This window comes from Mobula birostris, chromosome 4 (genome assembly GCF_030028105.1).
Source record: "Mobula birostris isolate sMobBir1 chromosome 4, sMobBir1.hap1, whole genome shotgun sequence".
Taxonomy (NCBI): domain Eukaryota; kingdom Metazoa; phylum Chordata; class Chondrichthyes; order Myliobatiformes; family Myliobatidae; genus Mobula; species Mobula birostris.
Window position 1 is genome coordinate 161,723,144 of NC_092373.1, and position 25,769 is coordinate 161,748,912.

At 40.3% G+C, this 25,769-nt stretch overlaps 1 protein-coding gene across 3 annotated transcripts in view; it reads right to left on the reverse strand.

Annotated features, from left to right (window-relative positions):
- The window catches only part of nrg1 (neuregulin 1), a 194,906-nt gene that overhangs the window by 127,561 nt on the left and 41,576 nt on the right, over positions 1-25,769 (reverse strand). The window lies entirely within an intron of this gene.

Below are 25,769 nucleotides of genomic sequence, written 5' to 3' on the forward strand. Positions count from 1 at the left end.
TTATTTTTTTGCCACAGATACAATGAGGCTTTATTTGATTCCAAGATGAGGGACGTTTGGAAGAGGTCCTTTTCCAAGGCATCCTTTCTTCAACCAGTTACGGTCAAGGACGGTTCCAAGCCAGGCTGTGAAAGGAGGAGGATTGGTCATGGGGCTAACAGTGCGACAGAAACACCAACAGAAGCTCCAAAGACCACCTCCATGGGAGAGGAAGGATCTTTGAAGATGAGCTACACCTGGGGAAAAATTGAAAGACTGGCCTAGGGCAGAGAACTGTGGTGAGCTATTCCCCAGTATGGGCGATGGGCTTAAGAGAAGAAGATAAATAAAAGGCTGGATTTCAGGGGACCAGAAGATACCCACCTGGGTGCATTTTCTGTGAAGCGATCATGGTTTGAGTGAGTCGACTCTGTGCACAACTCTCCGGCTAGAGGTCGGGTGAGTGCTACACAGGCAGTCTAATCTGAGTGGGTGGTCGCAGTGCACATCTTTGTTCTCCCATGGAAACAGGACATGTTTCACAGTGTCAGCCATCAATAGGAGCTATTCTGTTTTTGTCTGTCTGCTTCTGTCTCTCTGTCTATGTCTGTATCTGCATCTGCCTCTCTTACTATATATCTTTATTTTTATTTTATTTAGTGATGCAGCACAGAACAGGCTCTTCCAGCCCAAACAAGCCACGCGGCCCAACGGCTCACCTATTTAACAATAGTCTAATCACAGAACAATTTACAATGACAAATTAACCTACTAACCAGTACGTCTTTCAACTGTGGGAGGAAACTGGAGCACCTGGAGGAAACCATGCAGTCACGGAAAAAAATCCTTACAGACGGAGCCAGAATTGAACTCCAAACTCTGACATCCCAAGTTGTGATAACGTTGCATTAACTGCTCCGCTACCATGTAGCGTATCTGTCTGTCTGTCTCCCTCTCACTCTCTGACCATCTTGTGAGGACGCACATGCGCCACATAATGAATTTCTCTACATTCATGGCTCATGCTAACCCAATCAACTCCCTGTATAAACATACCTCCCACCTTACGTGGCTGAGGCAGGCATTGGCAGCTTTTGAGGCATCTCATTCAATTGCTTCTACAAGATTTAGCAAAGTGTATAGACCTGTGAATCTATGACAGAAAAGGTTTGATTGAACTGCCTGCCAAATCTCTGCTGGTGCCTTTACAGGTGTGATTTTTCCGCTTATTGCTGCAGTGATCTTGGATGGGATGTCAGCATCAGCTTCTCCTGAATGGGAAAAAACCCAGATCTCCTACAGTTAGCTTCCCTGCCTGTGATCACTGAAAGTGTTGGTGCACAGGGCATTTTCACAGGTGGAGTAGAGACAAAGATTCCTCCTATACTGAGGCACAGTTGGAGATGGTTAGAAACTATCAATCATTATAGTCAACTGCTAAAAAATTTTATTAATCTAATTTTATTAATCTAATTTCATACTTGGCAGCAAAAGGATTTAAAACAAGGGTTTTCTAACATTTCTATAAACCACTTTGAAATAAGAACCTTTAACAAATTGTTCATATATAAATGGAGCTTATGTTTAAATAAACTGTTCTCAAGTTCCCAATATCCTAAACACTATACAGCCAATTAAGTACATTCAGTGGAAGAAGGATATGTAGCAAGTTTGGTATTGTCCCTTAAGCACATTTGAAACGTCACCTGGTTATCTGCCTTTTCAGGTTCTGGACAAAATAATGGGCGGGCAGAGCATCCCAGCCTCCTTGAAATGGCACTGTGGGACCTTTGCTATCCATTTGAGATGCAAGCTGAGCTCATCTTCCCAGCCGGATTTTCCACAGTGCAATTCCAAATGAAGAGCTGGTACCTGAGACTATGTAGAAGTGTTGGAATCCACAGTCTTCTGGCTTCATTTCAAGCACAGTGTGTCACAAGCAAAACCTGCAACCTCCTTATTTCCTTTCCAGATCAGGAACTGAGGCCAGACGCAAATCAAACATGTTCTCTTTTGGGGGAGGGGTCAGGGCTAAAAACCCTCATAATATGCTGTATGGACCAGAATGGGAAGAAATCAAATCAAAGGCAACACTATTCTTGAAAACAGTTTGGAAATTGGAAGCACAAGAGGAAGAACTTTGTACTTAATTCATCTGCTCTTTAAAAAAAAGAGACAAACAAACAGAGGAACCTGTGGTGAAGTGGATGCAGTAAGCCAGTGGGTACCTCCCAGTAGTTCTCTGACCCCATCATTTCCCTTTATTCCTTGCTGCATCTTCCTCATCTATCAGATTCCATCATCTTTGTCACTTCCAGCTTGTGACATGATTCCCAGTCTCGTTCTCGCTCCCTCATCTACCTTTCAGCCAACCTGAATCCAACTAATAACTCTTGCTCCATCCCTTCCCACCATCTCTTTATATTGGCTGTCTTTCCTCTTTTAGTCCTGATGAAGGGGCTTGACCCAAAATATTGACTGTCCATTTCCCTCCATAGATGCTGCCAGACCTGCAGTGTTCTTTCTGTGTTGCTCCAGATTCTGGCATCTGCAGTCTCTAAATATACAGTAAATGTCAATTGTGCCTCAGTTAGTCAGACTCTCACCTTCTGAGCTAAAAGTTTGAAGGTCAAATTCAAAGCCTACACCGGTGAAGAGCAGAGGGACTGTTGCTCTGTGGGAAACACTATTGCTCAGATCAACTGAGGGTCCTCTAAGGTGAATTTCACAGAATATATAGAATTGTTTGAAGAAAAGGAAAATACTATCTGAGTCACTATCTCTTCCTCTACCAACATCAGTAGATTATCTAATCATTACCACCCTGCTGTTTGTGAGAGTGCTTTGTGTAAATTGGCTGCTGTCATCAGCAATGGCTTAGCAGTATCAAGTACTTGGTTTATTATAAAATCATTTTAGGATATTCTGAAGTCAGTGCACAACCAATATTAACACAAGCTTTTCTTTAGAAGCAGCGAAATGTTCAGCAATTTTACTGCCCATGTTAGTTAAATCTTGTGTTTATCCTGTGAGAATCAGTATCCTCCCTGACATCACAACAACTACTGCTGTGAAAGTCTTCGGGATATCCTAAAAGTAATGAGATAGGTGTTATATCATTGCGAATCACTCTTTCCATAGTCTTAACAAGCATGCATTAAGTACTTGTTACTACACTGTATAATTTTGCTATGTAAGTCAGGCCTGACAAATTGATTATGTTGCCCTCATTCCCCCTCTCCCACCCCCCAGCCCTTTGTCTCAAGCGGGGTTCTGAAGTTTGCTGCTGCAATCCTTGTGTTGCTTTCATTGGAATGTGACAGGAGATTGGTATCCAATCCAATTGCAAACCATGTAGAATAGCATTGGAGATCCTAATAATTAAAGTCCAGAGAAATATCATGGTGATGCTGAAGGAAACTGCTGGTCATTACCTGAAACTTTTATTAGTTATAGAAGCAGTGGATGTAATTTGCAAAGATTGACATTTAAGCAGTGACCAATTAACTGTGAACCTATTTGCATTCCATCTAGCAAAGGATGATAATCTCTAATTGGTGTGGGACTATGAGCATGGATATATTGGAGTAACACTGAGTTTGTTGGACAGGGCAATTGGTTAGAAGGTGACATGTTCACATAGTTAAGTCCAACATGAACTGGAAATATGGCATTCATCATTAAGGAGCCTCACCATCCATTCCATCTGGGATATGCCCTCATCACATTACTACCATCAAGGAGGAGGTAGAGGAGCCTGAAAACACCCATTCAACATTTTACGAACAGCTTCTTCCACTCCACCATCAGATTTCTGAATGGTCTATGAACCCATGAACACTACCTCACTGTAACCCTAACCCTAATGTATATTTAAGGCAGAGGTTGATAGATTCTTGATTGGTCAGGGCATGAAGGGATATGTGTGTGTGTGTGGGGGGGGGAGGGTGGGTGGTGATGAGGAGGCAGGAGATTGGGGCTGGGAAGAAAAATGGATCAGACATGATGAAATGGTGGAGCAAACCTGATGGGCCGAATAGCTTAATTCTGCTCCTAAAGTCTGTGGTCTTATGGTCTTATTCCTGTTTTGTACAATTATTTATGTTTATTGTAACTTAACTGATTTGTTATGCCTGATCTGTACTGCTCCCACAAAACAAGAGATTTCATGACTAATGTCAGTAACAATAAACCCGATTCTGAAATGCTAACCATCTATGACTGCCCTATGTAAACCAATTTCAGGCCCCGAGACAGACCTCCTGTTTTACCATCACCGGGTGACTGGCTTACTGGCAGCTGCATCAAAGCAGCTGGCAGCCCCCGAGCACCCAGTGAACTGTTCTTTGAAAGGTTGATTCAGACCCCCAGAATAGCTGGTGAGACAGAAGCTCCCAGGTGTGTTGTATCACTTATTACAATGCAGCTGGCTCAAGCACTGTACATCAGTCATCTGCCAAGGCCTTTGAGAGAAAATGGTTTAAAAGCCTGTGTCGAATGAGGTGCATTTTCCCTAAATGTGTGTGCCAAGCTGACGTGATGACTAGAATTTCTGATGGGACTGCAAAATTTAATGTGCAGAAAGAGGATGAAAGTCCACTGTTACTGCGAGCCAGAGTAACAATTCTCTCAGAGGAAAGAAAAGCCAAGTACCTGCTTTATATCTATTTCAACTTTAAATCCCGATGCAAGGTTTTGACCCAAAACGTCTACAATCCTATTGCCCTCACAGACACTGCTCCACCCGCGGATTCCCTTCACCGAATTGTTTCAGAATCACGTTCCTTATCACTGATGTTTGTTGTGAAATTTGTTGTTTTCTGGTAGCAGTACAATGCAGGACATAAAATATACTACAAATTACAATAAGAAAAAATACATAAATAAATAGCACAAAAAAAGAGCAAAAATAGTGAGGCAGTGTTCATGGAGACTGGTTCACAATTCTGCTGGCAGAGGGGAGGAGGCTGTTTCTAAAACGTTGAGTTGGTGTCTTCAGGCTTCTGAACCTCCTTCTTATGTTAATGGTAAGAAGTGAGCATGTGTGTTATTTTAAGTCCCAGTTTGGCTCAGTGGATAACATACAGATCTTTGAGTTAGAAGGTATGAGCTCAAAGTCCTAGCCTTAAGCATATAATATGGGCCAACACCTTACTGCAGTATTGAGGAGCTGCACTGTCAGCGGAGCTGCCTTATATTGGTGTCAAATACCCCATCTATGCAGAGAAAATTGGTCTCTCTGGCTAATCCTCAACCCTCGACTACACCACGAAGGCAACCTCGACCCCCCACCTCACTGCTGTTTGTGGGATTTTGCTATATGGAAGGTGGTGCTTCAAAAGCAATTAGTTGGAGGTGAAGCACCAAGTGGATCTGCAGAGGAAGTGAGATCATGGTGTGTTCTTCAGATACAGACATTGGCCACTGAGAATTACGCTAAAAAGGAATTTACTTATGTGGGAGTTGTTGATGAATACCTATGGAGAATATTTGCGGCTGTGATCAGTAGGTACAAAGGGAGAAGGGGATCAAGTGGAGAGAGTAGGGGATCAAGAACAATATGCCATTGAATGACAGAACAGGCATGTCGCGTGTCTGGTGCACCTATCATTTAAAAAAAAGACAACTTTGGCTCTATTTATATTTAAATGGGAATATTAGTGCAAGCTGCAAAAATGTTACAATGAAACGGTAAGCTCTTGCCTCATTCCTTACAATCAGCATTTTAAGATGAGAAAGAATGTTTATTATTCTTTCCAAATCAGGCCAAATGCCATGAATGTGAATGTGGCTTAATGAACGTGGATGAACATGTTTCCATTCACTTGTGGGTCAATTAATCTTAATGAATTAATATAGAAGAGCGGGGGTAAAGGAAAGGAAAAGGAAAAGGTTAATGAGACCAATCAAAACTTTGGCAGAGAGCAGCTTTGAGTGGAGCTCCAGCTGCATCCTAAAGAAATGTTGAGGATAATGTCTTCTGCTCTCAGGAGATCTAAAGGTCAAATGTCAAACTGCATGGGAGTATTTTCTATGGCTACCTGAGGCAGGCTGCATAAGCTGAAGTCAGCTTCTCTGCCCATACATACAGATGTTTTTAGAAATTTAATTATTGATTTTTCATCCTGGTTAATTGGAGGAACATTGATCACGGTGAAATACTTTATGTGGTCATCAATCTGCACTTTTCATGCTACAGATTAACAACAGCATTCCACTTGTATGCCTTCCTACTCTGCACACTGAGGAAGGAATCTGGTTGAAGCATACTTCTCCAAATGATACTTGATGCTGTATCAGTGTATATCTGAGTTTGATAGATTTTCAATAATCAGACTCATTAAGGGTGTTTGAGGAAAAGGCAGACTTAAAGGAGTTAGATCATGGTGGAACATGCTTAAGAGACTAAATGGTACGTTCCTATGGTGATGTTCTTCAACTGGCCTTCAATGTGACAGAAGGCCTCAAATGGCTTTGCCAGAGGAGAAGAAAATGGGCTGAATCCAAGTAAAACTACGGAGTGACTTCTTCCATTTCTTCTGCTACACAGAGAGTAGTTATACTGCCTACTGATGTCAGACTGGTTTCCACAATAGAGGACGATGGGCAGTGGTTAAAAAAAAATAGCCCACACTTTACCATCTAAACAATACGATTGGGATGGAGTTGGAGGACCAGCCATCTGGTCCATACCTTAGTAATGTGAGAAAGGTTCAATCTAACTCTAGCAAATGGCACTAGGATTGTGTTTCAACCAGCCACAAAACCATGCCAGATAGGTTGTCCCTTCGGTATGAAAAGAGGGAGAGAAGGTCATCCTCGATTGGCAGCAATGAATGCATAATGCTTCTCCAAATGCATATTTTACTCCATTTACAAAATTAAGTTTGATGGAACCAAATATCAGAAGAGCAGCACAACGCAGCCAATATCATAATATACTAATCAAAGGATTTCCACATTAGAGAGTCTAACACTACCTAATACTAATGTATTTGTGAGTCATAGCAAGGCATAGAAATGAGCTAGTCAGAACACAGTTGGTCCATATCTCAACCCCATATATCCACCAAGAATTAACTGGTGAGATCTTCTGGGAATGCTGGGTCATTGTGCACTGAACTCAAGGAGTAGGAGAAGGTGAGAGAATTACCACAAATATTGCTCCTAGGCACTGAAAGCCCAACATTGCTCCCCTCCTATGATGTAACATCCTTTTCCTTTGCAAAATGTAACCCCAAACAAAGGAGCTTTGCCGCATGAGGCCTCCGATGTTAAATAAATGATGAAGCAAGATCCTAATCACTGACAATTACCCCTAACAGATGTTTTTAAATTGAATGGCTGTGGCATAAATCACTCCTTAAATGTATGGTTAAACGGAGCTATATGTATTATTTATATTGATGAAAATCTATAACATTTTGCATTGTTGCTGGGGGATGCAGCTCAAGATCAAGTTATTGGCTGAAGAAAGTTTGTCAGTCCATTAGGAAATGAGCTTGTATTCCTGCCGGCACAGTTCACTCGGCAATAAGATTTATTAACAGAAAGGCCTAAGGCCTTGGAGACAGTCCTAAATGTAGTAGGAGAAATGCAGCCAATTCACTTCAATTTGAGGGGCCTTCTGCTGTTTTACAGCTTCCTAACAGTTTAGTGCCTCTGGCCACTGCTTGCCTGGCACAGAGATGCCTAGGTGGTAATGCAACAATTTCACAGGCTTGCTTGGCCATGTGCAAGAGGAGCTGACTGGCAATACCATTGTTAGCCTCACTCTCACCATGTGGCCTGTCAATCACCCAGGTGTCTATTCTGCTTGCCTGAGTGACACTCTGAGCCAGTGTGACAGTCTGCCCGTCAGTGAGTCAGAACACAACAAGAGGCAGGAGTCCATCCACATCTAATTATTCTCAAAGCCCAATGGCTAATCCAAAAATCCCCAAGTTATCCCCTGTAAAATTTGATTATTTTCCTCAGTTATAAAAGCTGCTAACTCTCCGGGGAGCACTGATACTTGTTCAGTCATTGAAACAATTGTTTCAGAGACCATGTCTTACATCTGCTGTACACCACCAAGTAAAACAAGTTTACTTTTAAATATAACTATGGAAACTAAAGTGTCCTTTCAGAAAGGGCACATGCTGCCATGCTATTGATCTATACAGAGTAACATGCACTAACATTGTGTCTTTAACATGGTAAAATAGCCAAGGCATTTTACAGGCACGTTACCATGCATATAACAGCATATTATGATAGCACCCAAAGACTAGTTAAGGAGTATTTTGGAGTAACCTGGAATTGGAAGAGAGCAGTTGCGATTAGGAGATAGCTCTCAATATCTGAAAAAGAAAGGTATGAACCTACAGCATAGAAGGCCGAGGACAAAACTGAAAATGCTGATGCAAAGGAGAATCTGTGATGCATGCGGTGCTGGAATAGCAGGAGCAGCGAGAGTGACAGGATATCAGGTGGTTGAAGACCCATCTTTGTAAAATGCTGCATGAGAACAATGACTGGAATTAGTCATTAAACTCTCCATGGTCAGATGGTCTGTTAATGCTCAGTAGCCAAAATGGAGAGAGGAACACTTGAGCAGAGGTGGAGAAGGAATCCTCCAATGAGTTAGTTCTATGAACATGAGGAATGAGCAATCAGCCAACCAGAGTCATAGAGTTGAAGAGCTACATATATGGCACAGACTACTTTGCAATTTGGAGTTGACTGTGGTCCCATAGCAGATTTGCTCTTCATTTTAAATGGAAGTGGTCACTGGTAAGAAAACATTGATTGAAATGACCTCCTACCATGCAGGAGATAACAATACTATAGAGATGCACCTGCAAATGAACTATCGTTACCAGGATGGATCAACAGAACCTGAGTTAGGAAGCAGCAGAAGGGATTCAATCCTGACCTGATATCATCTCCCATATGCAATTACCTTTAGGTGTTTAATAGAGCCATGTGAAGAATAAACTTTTAAGAGTGTAGAAAGGATTAAGGGTATAAATGACAAAACACTCAATCTGTCTTGATGCAGAATTTCAAATCAAAACATTGACAATTCCTTTCCTTCCATAGATGCTGTTCAACACACTGAGCTCCTCCACCTGATTGCTTGTTGCTCCAGATTCTTTCACCTGCAGTCTCTTGCATCTCCATGTGAGCAGGACGTCACTAAAATTACAAAAGCACTTTCTGGGACAGAAATGGACTTCTCAATTTCTATTGCCTCTAAATTCCCATTCAAGTCATACCATCCTGAAATAAGAATATAATTGCTGTTTTTTTATGCCTGCTGGCTTCAAATTCCAAAAGGCCCTCCTCAGCGATGTGATCACCTCCAACACATGGGTTATGGTGATGCAATATGGGTACAGTAGCATGCTTGGTTCTGAAGATACAAGTTCGAATCTCACCATGGCAGCAAGGGAATTTAAATTCAAGAGGACATACATATAAACTAAGGAGTAAGCAATTCTGAGGGAACCTAAGGGGTCCTTTGTCACCCAGTGAGTGGTGAGTACCCAAAATGTACTGCCACTGAGAGTGGTGGAAGCAGAGCCACTAACAGCATTTAGATCAGCACTTAAATCACCTAGGCATTGAAGACTACAGGACAAGTGCAGGAAAATGGGATTAATACAGATGAGAGTCCATTAGTCAGCATGTATGTAATAGGCCAAATGCCCTGCTTCCTTTTTATATCACTTTATAAATGTTACGGAGAGACCTGGTGATGGTGGTGGAATAAAACTAATGGTAACCATGAAAGAACTGGATTGCCATAAGACCACAGCTGGCTCACTAACATTTCAAGGTAGGAGACTGCTATCCTTACCCATCTAGTGAATAAAGTTTAAAAAAAGTAAGAAATCACCTTCAACTTAAGGACAATAAATGGCACCCTACTCAAATAACATGAATAAATTTCCTTCCAAGAGATGCTTGGGTATGTTCATTGATGTGACAATTTCAGCCAGTTTACCTACTTTGAAACATTGTGATGCCAAACACTTTGTATGAATGGAGGTTGCAAATCACAGTGGGGTTGCCTGTGAGACCACCCTTGCCCAGTTGTGCAGAGGTTTCAGACTTTTTCCAGTTGGAGAACAAAATAGTGACTGCCTCCACACCACGCTGCTGAACCTCATTCTGTCTGAACTTGCATGCTGCAAGGAAACTGAACCTTTGCAGCACATTAGGAGGTAATTTAGCCTACCAATTTCTTTGTGAAGCACTGTTTGCAATCTCATTTTCTCACTTGTCTGTAGTCTGCGGTCACTTTTTGTTGCAATTTCAGGTGGGATAAGGAGTTAGGATAACTGGAGCTAAAATCCTATCACTCCAATCACTCCAAGATAATGTCTTCAAAATGCAACAAAAGAACTTCATTATAACATTCTTACAATATTAAGCATTCTTCAGACCCAGGTTTAGTGTAAGGAAGCAGAGTCACTGCTTCCTCATTCCAACACCACCACACTAACCCACTGGGAATCCCTGGTTCTGCTTGATTACGATGTCCAAAATGTCCAAATAGCTCATCTACACCTTGGAATGTGTTGTAGATTGCAGAGGTATTTGAACTGTAATGATTAGCTGTCAGGCTGGCTGTTTTACTGGAATGCAAACAAGCTAAACAGCAATAACTTGTGATTTATTGCAAATACAAATATATTACTTCAAAACAAATGTACTAAAGTAGAAATATGCTGGTTTCCTTCATCTTGCACATCAACATAACTTTCTATTTCTTTTTCTCGCGTGCACTTTTCCAGCATTCACGTTTGAATCTATTTACTTATAAAGGAGGCAAGACAGTGGCTATACTTTATTCAGAGTTTGAAAAGATTTGGCATGTCAACAAACACACTCAAAACTTCTATAGTTGTGCCGTGGAGAGCATTCTGACAGGCTGCATCACTGTCTGGTATGGAGGGGCTACTGCACAGGACTGAAAGAAGCTGCAGAAGGTTGTAAATCTAGTCAGCTCCATGTTGGGTACTAGCCTACAAAGTACCCAGGACATCTTTAGGGAGCGGTGTCTCAGAAAGGCAGCGTCCATTAGTAAGGACCTCCAGCACCCAGGGCATGCCCTTTTCTCACTGTTACCATCAGGTTGGAGATACAGAAGCCTAAAGGCACGCACTCAGCGATTCAGGAACAGCTTCTTCCCCTCTGCCATCCGATTCCTAAATGGACATTAAATCTTTGGACACTACCTCACTTTTAAAAAAATTTACAGTATTTCTGTTTTTGTATGTTTTAAAAAAATCTATTCAATATACGTAATTGATTTATTTATTATTATTATTATTTCTCTGCTAGATTATGTATTGCATTGAACTGCTGCAGCTAAATTGACAAGTTTCAGGTCACATGCCAGTGATAATAAACTTGATTCTGAATCCCTGCATAATGCCAGCTAGAGCAACTTATCTCTGTGTAAAGATGTTTCTCCTGAAATTATTAATAGATTTGTTAGGAGCTACTTTATAACTACGGTCTATCAGTTTGGAATTCCTTTATTTCTTGCTTTTCTAATTAATGATTGCAGAATTGAATATTTCTGATTTTAAAAAAATCAGGCTGTTCATCATTTAAACTGGAAGATGTCGTTAGTGATGGAAAGACAATTAATTGTGATGCTAATAAATACAGTTGGTACCTTATTAATTGACTTCTGGTCACAAGTTGTCAGATATGCCCAGGCAAAAACAACTGAGAATTTTCACTTCAAATTATGTTTTTTTTTTGGATCAATTTCAAAAGGAAATCAAAAAAAGAATGGAAACTGGAAGCGAGTTGCGCTGTTTTGAAGTAACACAGCCTCAGCCTTCTCTCCCTCTGTGGTTCTCAGTCTTTCTGCCTTTTTCATCCTTCATCCCTATATCTGGGAGTCCACTGACTAAAGCTGAACACCTGCTCCTGACCATCTGCTGCTCTGTAATTGGTTGCAGGCAATGCCAACCGAGACATTCGGGACTATAGGGGAAATGATCCAGGCCAGGTATATCATCCAGGCTGACACTTCAGTGCAGTGCTGCGTGACTGCTGCACTCTCAGAGATACTGGCTTTCAGATGAGACATCAAACTGAGGCCCCATCTGGTCTTTTAAGGTCAAAGTAAAGGAACCACAGATCTCTTCTGAAGTTGTCTCCAGTGTCCTGGTTGGTATACCAACACCTGAAACAGAGTTTTCTGGAGTCATTTATGCCATTTGATATTTGTGGAACTTGGCGCACAAACCCACCCCCTCCCTCCCATACCAAACTTTGACTGCTGTTGCCAACATCACTAAGTTGATTATACTTCAAAATACCTCACTGGGTCTCTGGAACATACGGAATCATGAAAGGCCCCATACCAATGCAAGTCACCTCATCCTAATTAGAGCTACCAGAGGCATGTTGAAATTCTCTCTTCCAATAACATTAAAGTGCTCCCTGTTTTGAGTAGGGAAATAGTTAGTATTGTTTTGGGGATCTCAGCTGGAGGGAATAGTTACCATGTTAGCTCCTAGGCTGCAGCTTCTTGGGTAAGATGTGGTATCAGCAAGACCTTGAAACTGACCATTAAGGAAGAAAATAAATATACCTGAAGACCTGAGATAAAGATCATTCCCATTCATTGTTGGCTGTAAATCCTTTGACCCAGATTGGTTTTATTTTCACTTATGACTCAGAGTTGTTGGTTCAAGTCCCCATTTGAACACCAAATGCAGAATACTTCAGTGCAAGGGAATTCAAAGACCATAAGACCATGTGCTTGGGTATGTTTCAGATAGGTCAATAAAATTATCATGAACTGAAAGTTAATATTTCTACAAAATGATTGAAATCAAAGGAACCATCCACGGTGTCCAACACAGATGATAAAACTAATGACAGCTGACGCTGGAATCACGTTCAAGAAACTCAGCAGATTGAACAGCATCTGTGCAAGCCAAGTAGCTGATGTATTGGATCATGACACTGCATCAGGATAATACTCTGGATGTAGAGTCTAGTAGGGTGAAAGATGAGGATAAAAGGGAGCTTTATCTCTATTCTGTCTGGAGTGGGGGGATGTGGGAAATAGAGGATATGCAAGTGTGGGCTCCATCAGTCACGGTAGAGAGGAAGCCACATTTTCTGAAGAGAAGGTGAGCATTTCAAATGTCCTAGAGTGGAATGCCTCTTCTTGAGAATAAATGTGGCAGAGATGGAGAAAAGGGGAGAAAGGGATGGTATCCTTGCAGTAGACCTTGTGGAAGGAAGTGTAGTCTTGGGAGCTGTTAGAGTTGGCTAGCTCACAGCAAATGTCTGTAGATAGTTTGTTTCCTGAGATGGAGACAAGAAAATTCCAAAAAATAGAGAGAGGTGTCAGAAATAGCACACATGAATTTGTGGATGGTTCAAGACTTGATGAGATCTGGGAGAATAAACTGTATTTGAATTAAAAGTCAATGATTCCACAACACAATTGAAGGAAGAACAACCCTCCACAGTGCCCAAACAGATGGTCACACAGAGATTGCAGATGCTGCAGTTTGGAGCAAAAAAAAAAAATTGCTAGTCCTGAGATCATGGTCCTGATGCCAGGTCCCAAAACAAAAATATTGACTATTTGCCCCCATGGATGCTTGTCCCATTGACTTAACAGAAAACATAGAACAATACAACACAGGAACAGGGTCAATACCTTATGAGATCAATGCCAACCATGATCCCAATCTAAACTTCACATCTGCTCGAACATAGTCTATATCCCTCCATTCCTTGCCCGTTCATGTTTCTATTGTATCTGCCCTCATTAGTACTCCTGGCAGTACATTCCAGGCACCTGCCTCTGAGTTAAAAAGAAGTCTCATAAATCTCCTTTAAACCTTCCCCTTCTCACCTCAGAGCTTTGTCCTTTAGGACTTAACATTCCCACAGGAGGATTAAGACTCCAACTATTTCCCTATTATGCCTCATAATTTTATATTCTTCTATGAGGTTGCACCTCAGCTTCCGACACTCCAGAGAAAACAATCAAAGCTCCTCCAGCAGCTTAGTTTGTTAGCCCAAATCAGATAGTGATTCCCTTTGTTCTTTGCAAGACCCTAACGTTAGGTCTCCTGAAATACAATAGTCTACAATTTCTCAGCACAGCATTAGCTGCATAACACATCGGAAATCTAAAAGTTAATGAAAGGTACTATATAAATGAAGGTTTGCATTATATTCCTTACAAGTGAGACCAATAAGCAAAATGGAGAATGAAAATTCCACTTGGGAATAATCCTCAGTCCTTGGACCATACAACACTGGTGCTGGTGCTAAATCTTCATGGAAATGTCTGTTCAAAATCAAAAACTTAACTGAATAAATATCCCCCACTATTATAATATACATCATTAATATTCAATCCTAGAGAGCTTTGCTTGCCAGTGCTATTCTTTGTTAAAAACAGAACTCCAACTAAATTTGTCACATGCACTAGTTCTTGAAATACTCTTGACCACACTGCTGTAAATCTCTACATGGCTGGAGTGTCATTTCCTTCTTTCTAAATCAATTGACTGGCAAGACATCACTCCATTTAGATGAGAATCTATTTCACAGATCCACTGCTCTGTGGGGAGAATCATTATTTTACTTTTTTTTCTTTTTGATAAAGCCTGCCAATTTTTCATTGTACTTCCTGGATCTGTGGCCATTGTTTAAATAACCTTTCAAACCCATGCCATTGACAGGGATCACAGAAGCATTAGGATTGAAGTTCACAATGACCCAACTCCTTTAAACAATCTGACTGTGCTACCCTTATCTTTATCATTGACTTCCTTCTACAGCTACACATGACAATCCCTTCTGTACTCCTCTCTCAATAGATTCTCCTAGTTGTGATATATTTAACATGCTTCTTAGAGAGACAAAATAAAATCCCTGCACACTACCAATGTCCAATAGCACTTCCTTGAAGATTGACTGATGTTTGATTAGAGGAGGTAGATTTCTGTTTAATAGTGATGTTATTTTTGTGAATGCACTCTCTGTAAGGGCAAAGAAAGCAGATCCACAGGAATATTTGAAAGGAACTGGGTAATTTCCTGAAAGGGTAAGATTTATGGGATGCAATAATGTATATAATTTGTCTACTAAATACATTCAATTTTATATTTATATGTATAGAGTTGATTTCCTCCAGTCTACAGGGGTCATGGTGTTTTAGGAAATTTATATTGTGCCCCTCTTTGATCTTTGGCAGACACCTTTTTGATTGATTTCTGTATGAACTAAGAGTAGATGTGCATTCAGCATGTTTAGGAAAAATAAACTTCATAATAGATGTAAAAGCAAGGATGTGATAGGAAATCCATGTTCCTTTTGAAAGATACAGTTCAAGTAATGATAGGGTGAATAACTTCTTTGTGTGCTTCATGTATAACAGGCAGGATAAAAATCATAGGGGCTATAAAGTTAGAGGGGTGTGTGATGGGCAAAATACATAATGGAATGGAGTGAGAGGTGCCAATCCATCATTTGAAGTACCTGAGCTGTTCTTTTGGCTACATCTATCAAACATCCTCACCATCCGGACCATGCTACCATGGGGCAGAAAGTACAGAAGTCTGAAGTCCCATATTATCAAATTCAAGAACAGCTACTTCCATTCCACCATTCAGTTCTTGAACCAACCTGCAGAACCATATCACATCAGTATAGCGACACTTTAACCACTTCGTACTATGGTGAAATTGGTTATTTTTTGGTCTAATTGTGTGCTTTCTTGCATAATTTATATTTTACTTATGTTTTACTCATGAACATTGTGCATCTGATGCTCTGCAACCACGAGTAACTTTATTTGTACATGTAGTTGTGTATATGACAATAAACTCAACTTTGACTGATTGACCTCTTACTGTTGCACTTCCTTGCCTCTTGGTCTCGTGAAATTTCCCCATCTACCTATGAAACTCCAGGAGCAAATACTGCAAACAGATCATTTCTGATGAGCCCTGTTAGTTCCCTGTTAGTTGAAAAGTAGATGGACGATTTCTAAAAGAGATTTCACCTCATTACATCACATCGAGCTACAGTAAGGAGTGGCAGACTGTTTAAAACAATCCACTGTTCCAAGCCTATGCAACGTAGCTAGTGAAAGTCAGCAGCATGTAGGACTGACCTTGTGCTTGGCTATTTAACTAGGGGTTAGTCAAGCAAATGTCCTCAAATATTACATTAAGTTTATATGATTTAAAGGCATAATATTATCTTAACACTAAGATTAGTGCAGATAGATACAATGAATAACATGGACCTGATTGACTGATGAATCTGTTTCTGAGCTGTTCAACACTATAACCCGCTGACTAAATCTTTGTGGACTGCAGTAGAAGCCAATTTAAAAAAAACCCTGTAATTATTCTAGCACAAGAATTTACCAAATGCTGGACAATTTGGGAGCACACAGAATTTATGAATTTATAAGATGAACTTTTAGCCCGCATCTTGGAAGAAGTCCCTCAGACATTAAGGCTCTACCCTGGGCAGAATATATATTCCAATCACATTTAGCACTATCATAACCGTTGGGTATATTGCTCAGTCATATTCATGTTCTCCCTGTATCCATTGGAAATACCTTTCAGTCATGGGCTTGAGAAGGCATTCCATATATTAATGGGAAACATTTCCAGGTTTTATACAATCACAAGGTTTTACTTTCCTCATTTTATTTGGTAATTGATCTTAGAGTAGTGGGCCCTTGTGCTCAAACGGTACATGCTTCAGAAAATAATGCTGAAGAATATAGGGGGGAAAAAAACCCCTGTTTTCCAGCATCAGTCAGGTTAATTCCCATCTTCCTCCTTGTTTTGAATGACTCTCATGGCAGTAATAATAATAGGACTTCAGATATACTGTAGCTCTCTCAACTGTTGAGTCGGGAGGTTATGGGCTCAAATCCCACTGAGGCACTTGACTGCATAATCTAGGCTGAAACTCCAATATCGGAGGTGCAGCTCCTTGGAGGAGATGTGAGACTCTGTCTGTCCTCTCAGAAAGAAAACTAACATTCTGTAACATGCATGGCAGGGGAATTCTGCCTGGAGTTCTGGCCTGTATTTATCTTTCAAGCAATACCATTAAAACATTATCTGGTCATTATCAGATTGCTCTTTACAGAGTTTGATGTGTGTGCATATGCTGATTCATTTCCCATAGCATGACAAGAAATGCTTTAAAAGTAAATAACTGGTTATAAAGCTCTTCGAGATGTCCTATGGTCTGGACAACGAAGTATAAATGCTGGTAATTATTCATTCTTTACATTTTTAATATTATAAAACATGTAAGAAATATAAACACAAGTCCTTGCAAATATTTTAGTGTCCTGGAAAAATAACTCCAATTATGTTCATTGATTATCTGTGGAGCTACAAACTAGAATCTTCTAAAGCTATAACCTAACCCACATTACCAAGGCAGTTGGGAGAAATCCTCCATTTGTCACACACACACACACACTAATATTTGACATACCTATGGGCAATCTGGAATGGGAGATAGAAAACCTGTAAAAATACTGGAGATGTTCAACAGGTTAGGCAGCATTGGCAGAGAGGAGAAGCCGGGTTAATAATAAAGGTCAACGCCCTTTCATGAGAACGGGAATAGTTGTGGAATAAATTAATTTCAAAATGCTGACAAAGGAAAAAATAATGGAGAAAAAATCCACATAATGTGAAATACAAGAGAGATTATCATTGCACTTTGATGAAAGATATTTGCCTGAAACATTAAAACTGTTTCTTCCTCAACAAGTGCAACCCAACCTGCTAAGCATTTCCAGCATTTCATGCTTTTATTTCAAGTTTCCAGCATCTGCAGTTTTATTTTTGCCTTATTGAGTATTTCCAATAAATTCTGTGTTTAAGGGGACACAAAGAATTGCATATGCCAGAATCCGAAGTAAAAAATATATTGAAAAAACTTGAACTTAGTTAGTCAGGCAACATCAATTGACATTTTCGGTTGAGTGCCTTCATCTGGACTGAAAGTTGACTGGGAGATAGCCAGTATATTTTGGCCCTGCTAGCTCTTGTTCCATCTATTTCCTTCAGCTTCTTCTATCTCCCCTCTGGTTTCAATCCAGGTGAATTATCAATTGTCCATTTCCCTAGATAATGCTCTCTGACCCACTTTTTATGTAATACTCATGTCTTTATTTCACATTTAGCACACTCTTGTAAAAATCCAGAAACCAAATCCAATTGTCTACCAACCTGTCTGGCAAACAACAGCAAGGAAATATTAGTCCTGACGAAGAGTCTCGGCCTGAAACGTCGACTGCACCTCTTCCTAGAGATGCTGCCTAGTCTGCTGAGTTCACCAGCAACTTTGATGTGAGATATTACTGGAGGCCAGCCAATTTCGGTCAAAATGGCAGACATGAGGAAGACCGCTTGGAGAGTCAATTGGATTTAATGAGGGAGTTCTGCACCTCAGGACATAGACACTTGAAGCAGGGCTGTGCAGGAGGAGTAGATTTAAAAGAAGCTGGGGTACTGGGCTGAAAGGAAGTTGCCGAGCTGGGGCTGGGAGGAGAAGACAGATTTGTTTACTTAGATATTTCTATCCTTTGTGGATTTACTATCATGCCATGCAAAATAGAGGGGCTTGAAAGCTTGCAAGATCAGACTTTCTCACTGCTCACAGACTTCTGAACTATTCACCTCTTTCACATCCCCTTCCTGGTGATGCTGCTGTATTCTCGGACTCTATTCCACATCCGTTCTCATCTCAGCTATCACCACCTTAGCATTTCTTTTTGCAGCGCCATTCTGCTACTTTGCATTCATCATGGCATTTATTGCTGTATTTGTTATTACCGTGTATACTGTTCTCTCTGTGAGCTTCACATCAGCGAGGAATTTCATAGCACCCTGGGTGGATATGAAAATAAACTAATTGGAATTGGAATCTGAATGCAGTTCATCAGGGTTGGCAGGATGCAGATAGATTATAAAATGCCAGTCAATGGACTTAAAACCTTTTGATTTTACTTGGAATGGTCGTCAGTGCTATGATGAGACAATACAAGAGAGACAAGACCATCTTCTCAAAATGGTTTTCAGTTGAGGATTTAGGTCATCAGTATTTAATGTGATTCTGAACCGCATGCTCTGCATCCATCTGAAGGCATGATCCTTTCACATTTAACCTACTTGACTATGAGATAGAGCCATTAAGTGACAGAGTGTCATGCTTCATACAAAATAACAAATACTCAAAGAATAGCAATGAGAGATGAAGGAGAAAGTTCACTGATATCTTTATGAGTACTTTGGCCGCAGGGTAACTCCCATCCCTATACCTGACTGCCAGCTTTCTATTGCTCTATGTTTCTACTTCATTGCAAAAGAACAACAGAATACAAAACAATACCATCCATTTTGTGTGGCCAAAGGGTAATGGCTTTAAAAAAAACAGTAAACAAATTTCACTAGCATCCATTATTTGATGCTGTGGTTTTGCACTGCTGTTTACTGACCTTTCCCAGAGGAAGTAGGTCATTTGCACATGACACTTCTCAAATACAGTATGTTGCATAGACTAGTCTAGTAATGTGCCAACACCACAATTTACACTGCAGAACATGGTAGGCGTTTCTGATTAGCTGAGGATAAGTGGCATGGGATTACCACTGATGACAACTCCATGTGACGTAGAGAGGAAAGAAAACAGTTAACAAAAATTGACAAGAGTGCTGCCATTTTCTCTTTATTCCTGCATGATTGAAGTGACATTTCAAGAGGATGAGAATCAGATGCTCAGAATCGAGCAAGAGGTGACAAGGTTTTCCAGACTGGAGAATTTCCAATGCAGCAACCAATTGCTTCTTAACGATTACGGTGTTTGTGCTTGTCTGAGTCAAACCAACAATATTGCATTTTCTGTTTGATTTGCGAGGTTTCCTCAGACATCCTTCAGAAGTGGTGGTGAGAGGAAGTGGAAGTAAATTTGGAGTTGGAGTTTATACTTCTACAAAAGAAATAAGGAGATCTAAGCTGGTCTGGATAAGGCCTTTCAGATACCAATGATTCAGTGGGTCTCCTGTATTGTATGACTCTCAGTTACTCTTTCCAATGTGCTGTTCTGATGAAGAAACTACACAGGAATTCAGCTTCATGTTAGATTAACAATTTGTGCTTTATGGGTTCCCACATAAAGGTCCAAAGCCTACAAGTCAGAGCAGAAAAGGGTTATTGAATCTATTTTTCAGGCATGTTTAACACACATGATGCCAGTCAGGACATGTTTCCGAATTACAGCCATATGTACTTTAAAGGCAGGCAAAAACAAATCTTTTGGTCAAATGAATAACAATTTATTGTATTTTAATAAGACTAATTCTGCAATCTCAGAATTGCAGAGAACATTTAGGAACTCAAACAATTATTTGTTTTATTTTCAGTATCTGAGCCATTTATTTATTCCGGCAAAAATCTGCTGCAACAACTGTACAGAAGCACTTTAAGGAGCCGCCTCCAATGAGCCCCACTCTACACTAGTAATGAATGTAATATAAATGCTCAGCTGAGCATGATAAAAATACAAAAGAATTAACTTTATTAAAGGAGTGCAGTGTAGCAAAGCATGCAGGAACAGTAAATGTGGCAGAGTGGGAGATAGCCTTTGGTGGAATGAACTTTCTAATTCATGGTGCCTTTCATTGGGTAGTGCTGATCCCGAGGAAGTACCTGAGTCGCTTTTTCTGAAGAAATATTCCTTTTAAATTAGTTGAGCAACTAAGTCAAAAATGAAGGGGGGAGGAGGTGGTTGATGATTGGGTCTCTGGTATTCAGTTTCGGAGTCTGTAGGCATGGGCACCTGGCCAAGCGGTTAAGGCATTGGTCTAGCGATCTGAAGGTCGTGAGTTCGAGCCCCAGCCGAGGTGATGTGTTGTGTCCCTGAGCAAGGCTCTTAACCACACAGTGCTCTGCGATGACATTGGTGCCAAGCTGTATCAGCCCTTGACCTTCCCTTGGACAACATCAGTGTCGTGGAGAGGGGAGATTTGCAGCATGGGCAACTGACGGTCTTCCATACAACCTTGCCCAGAGTGAAGACTTTCCAGGTGCAGATCCATGGTCTCGCAAGACTAACTGATGCCTTTAGGTGGAACTTGTCCCTAAACTTTCATGGTCTAATCTTCAAAGGCATGGATTATGTTTAATCTTCATAAAAGAACCAGATTTTGGTTATTTTGTCCATTTAATATGCCATTCCCCTCACATTCACCCCAACGACTTTACCTCTCTACCTGGGTGGGCAGGTATAGTATCTAGGTCCTCGCATGAACAGGTAGTGTCCAATATTGAAAGAGTTAGAGTTTGGCAAGTTTCCTGGTCACAGCAGTTACCAACACATCCACTTTTACTGGGATTCCTTGCATAACAATTGGGAAGCCCCCCTCCCCCACTCAGCTGATGATCACAATTCCAATTTTGGTCCATCCAAAATCAGTTTACTCAAACCTGGGGATTGACCAATTGCAGGTCAATCCCAAATCTAAAATAATCTCACAGACTCCTCCTCTGAAATGACTTTGGATGTGACTGGCTGATTCCCTACTTCAAATAAATCAGATGGGGCAAGAAGAATTAAGAGGGCCTTTTCAGGAACTAGCATAAGAATAGAAAATGTGGTGTTAATAGCCAGTCGAATGTTTGTCAGACAATTTTAAGTGCAGGTCACCAATTTCTATAATGTAGAAAAAATGACTTCTTCTTTCTCAACAGCCCAGACATGCTTCAACACAACCACTATGACTTGATTGAGAATACGTAGTGGTGTCCAGTTACTGAAGATACGTTTCTACGCTTCAGATATCAGGTTGGGAACTCCTTGCCAAGAAAAATGTTACCAAACAAAAAAGTTTTATGGAAACAATGTACTCTATGAGAATATAGATATAAATGTACTTTCTCTTAAAAAATTGACAAAAATATTAATTGTTTTAAATTGAGAACATTCTGCCTCAATTAAACTTTTTACTTTAGAGATAAGCGACACAAAGCTTTGGATTTTCTACCTGAATGACTTCACACGTATACGAAACTGACTGGATGTCAGCCACTTTAACTACAGAAGAAGCACTATTGACCATATTGTAACAGAATGGGTTCCAACACGTCTTCAGTATTAGTGACCTGCATGTCTTCTTAAACGTTAATCCTACACCTACTTTTTCAATCTTAAAAAGGAATGGGACTGAAAGCTTATGTAAATAGCCCAAGGTAACCTACAAAAGGAAAGAAATATTCAGCCAACCTAAGTGCCATTCTGGCTAGTTTCCTTTCTATGTTTCAGCTGTTCCAGAACATAGGAGATGCTTCTTTAACAGAAACATCAGCAGATTTATACAAAGATTTCAACTTGCCAAAGTACATGCCAAAGTGGATACGATAGGGTCTTTTAAGAAACTTTTAGATAGGTTCATGGAGTTTAGTAAAATAGAGGGCTATAGGTAAGCCTAGTAATTTCTAAGGTAGAGACATGTTCAGCACAACTTTGTGGGCCGAAGGGCCTGTATTGTGCTATGGGTTTTCTATGTTTCTATGTTACAGATACAAGAACCTTGTCCAAACATCTATTTAATACTACAAAACTTAAAAAGTCAGATCAATTTTCAGACTTGCTGACACAAGCCAAACACCTGTTGCCAGCTTCTGTAAATGTTATTGAAGTTAAATGTTATAGGATTTTGATGTTAAAAACAGCTTTACACATGAGCACCAAATACAATACTTACTCCAGATCATTGGGAATTACTTACTGTAACAGACAAATTCCAAAAATACTTAAAAGCTCAGCCAATTTTCTAAAAGCACACACAACTTTATTCAATAGATTCAATTAAAAAAATCCAGGATTTTAGATGATTTTGAAATCACCTTTGGTTTTGCGTTTGGAGATCGTGCATCTTTTATCATTCAATGGCCAGAGAACATGACAAATTAGAATTCATCAGTACATAGCAAACACAAATTGCAATTGCAAATGTCACACCACTCTTCAATAAGGGAGGGAAGCAAAAGAAAGGAAATTATCAGCCAGTTCGTCTGACCTCTAAGGATGAGGTTTTGGGGTACTTGAAGGCACATGATAAAATAAGTCAAAGTCAGCATGGTTCCCTTAAGGAATATCTTGCCTGACAAATCTGTTGGAATTCTTTGAAGTAGTAACAAGCAGGATAAACGAACAAGAATTGGTTGATGTTGTGTACTTGGATTTTCAGAAGGCCTTTGATAAGGTGCTACACAAAATGCTGCTTAGCAAGACAAGAGCCCATGGTATTACAGGAAAGATACTGGCATGAATAGAACATTAGCTGATTTGCATTAGGCAAAGAGTGGGAATAAAGGGAGCCTTTTCTGATTGGCTGTCGGTGACTAGCGTTATTCCAGAGGGATCAATGTTGGGACTACTTCTTATTGCTTTATATGCCAATGATTTCGATGATGGAAATTATGGCTTTGAAGCCAAGCTTGGTGATGATATGAAGATAGCTGGAGAGGCAGGTAGTGTTGAGGAAGCAGGGAGACCGCAGGATTCGGGCAAATTCGGAGAATAGGCAAAGGAGTAGCAGATGGAATACAGTGTCAGGAAGTGTACGGTCATGCACTTGGCAGAAGGAATAAAAGTATTATTTTCTAAATGGAGAGAAAATACAAAAAACTGAGGTGCAAAGGAACTTGGGAGTCCTTGTGTGGGATTCCCTAAAGATTAATTTGCAGATTAAGTCAGTGGTGAATGCAACGTTAGCATTTATTTTTAGAGGACTAGAATATGAAGGCAAGGATATAATGCTGAGGCTTTATGAGGAACTGGTGAGGCCTCACTTGGAGTATTATGAGCAGTTTTGGGCCCTTTACCTAATAAAGGATGTGCTGACATTGGAAAGGATTCAGTAAAGGTTCACAAGAATGATGCTGTGAAAGAAAGGTTTATCGTATGAATAGCATTTGATAGCTCTGGGTCTGAACTCAATGGAATTTAGAAGAATGAGAGAGGATCTCATTGAAACCTACTGAATGTTGAAAGGCCTAGATAGTATGGATGTGGACAGGATGTTTCTTATAGTGGGGGAGTATAGGACCAGAGGGCACAGCCTCAGAATATAGGGATGTTCATTTAGAACGGAGACAAGGACGAATTTCTTTAGCCAGAGGGTGGTCAATACGTGGAATTCATTGCCCCAGGTGTCTGTGGAGGGCAGGGCATTGGGTGCATTTAAGGTGGAGGTCGATAAATTTCTTGATTAGTCAGTTGTGTGAAAGGCTACAGGGAGAATGTAGGAGAATGGAGTTGAGAGTGAAATGGATCAACCATGATGAAGTGGTGGAGCAGACTCACAGGCTGAATGGCCCAATTCTGTTCCTATGCCTCATGGATAGGGTGTCAACTGACAGTTTTGGTTGATGCTGTCAATCACAAGCTACAAAGTCCCACTGTGCTTCACCAATGACAGGCTTCAAATTCATGCTCACTGTTCCATTATTGGGAAGAAATCATGCAAGTTTCCGCCCAGATGTCTCTGTCCTTAATGAAAAAGTTAAAAACTTCATTAAACCTTGACAATGGACATTTTGAACAGCAAGGATGAAACCTGCTTTAATGTTGAGGCATTGTGCAGAACTTCTGGTCAAAAATTTCTGACTTTCCATATTTTTTGTATTATTTATGCTGAGAAAGTTTAAAAAAAAAGGGAGGTGCTATCAAGAGGAAAATGATCTTCTGCTATGGAAAATGACCTCAGCACTAATGCTATTTTGTAGAAGATCATTTTCCTATTACTATTTTAAGTAAACAAAAACTATGCAACGGCATCTTGTTGGCAAATAATTTACCTGGGTACTGGCATTTAGAGAAACAGACATCTTTTGATAATCAGCATATTGTCTCTTTGTCTGTTTCATTGCATTCAGATGCACGAAGATGACTCAATATCTAGCCAACATAATCACACTCATTTAGCTCTAGTGACTAAAAACAAATTTTTCTCTTTTAGTCTACATTAATTGATCTTCAATTGTTTTCCCATTAGGATATTACTACCTTTCAGTGCAGAGGAGTCAAAAAGGAAGGGTCAACTGGACAAAAGAGCAGAATGATAATATGCCCAGTATTAACATTGAGCATCTTGTTTTATATATTTGCTTTCAACCTTCCATTTATACTGGAAGCTTCCTGCATAAATTTGTCACCATATTATTTCACATGAGGTCATTGGAAGCTTAGAGTGAAGGATCATTAAAATGTGATAAGTTTACATACAAGTTATCATTATAGATGTGAACACAGATATTTCTAAAGAGCCTAGTTGTTGGCAAAGCTGGACTTCAGCACAAACGAAACAGATGATAACATACTGGCCGCAAATTACATATCCAGTCAAATTTTCATTCCACAGTAGAAAACCCGATAAGTAAATTGGCTGGGAATTATTGCATATGTATATAAAATAGATAACTATATACTTGTATGGGGTGGAGATACGTCTCTACCAATGGAGGTCCAAGGCACCCCTTCCCTCCGGTAGCCTACAGGTCACCATTGGGGTATGTGTAGTACCTGCTTGGCCCCCAGCTGCTGTCAGTGTCACGAGAAGCCATGGAAGCAGATGATGGCTGGTCGTATGAGCGGCTGGTGCACATCAAAAGCCCTGGTTATGTGACCACTGACACCAGGCAACCTCTGAAGTGCTATTGATTACGACAGAGGCTACCCATCTTGTAAAGACGTAG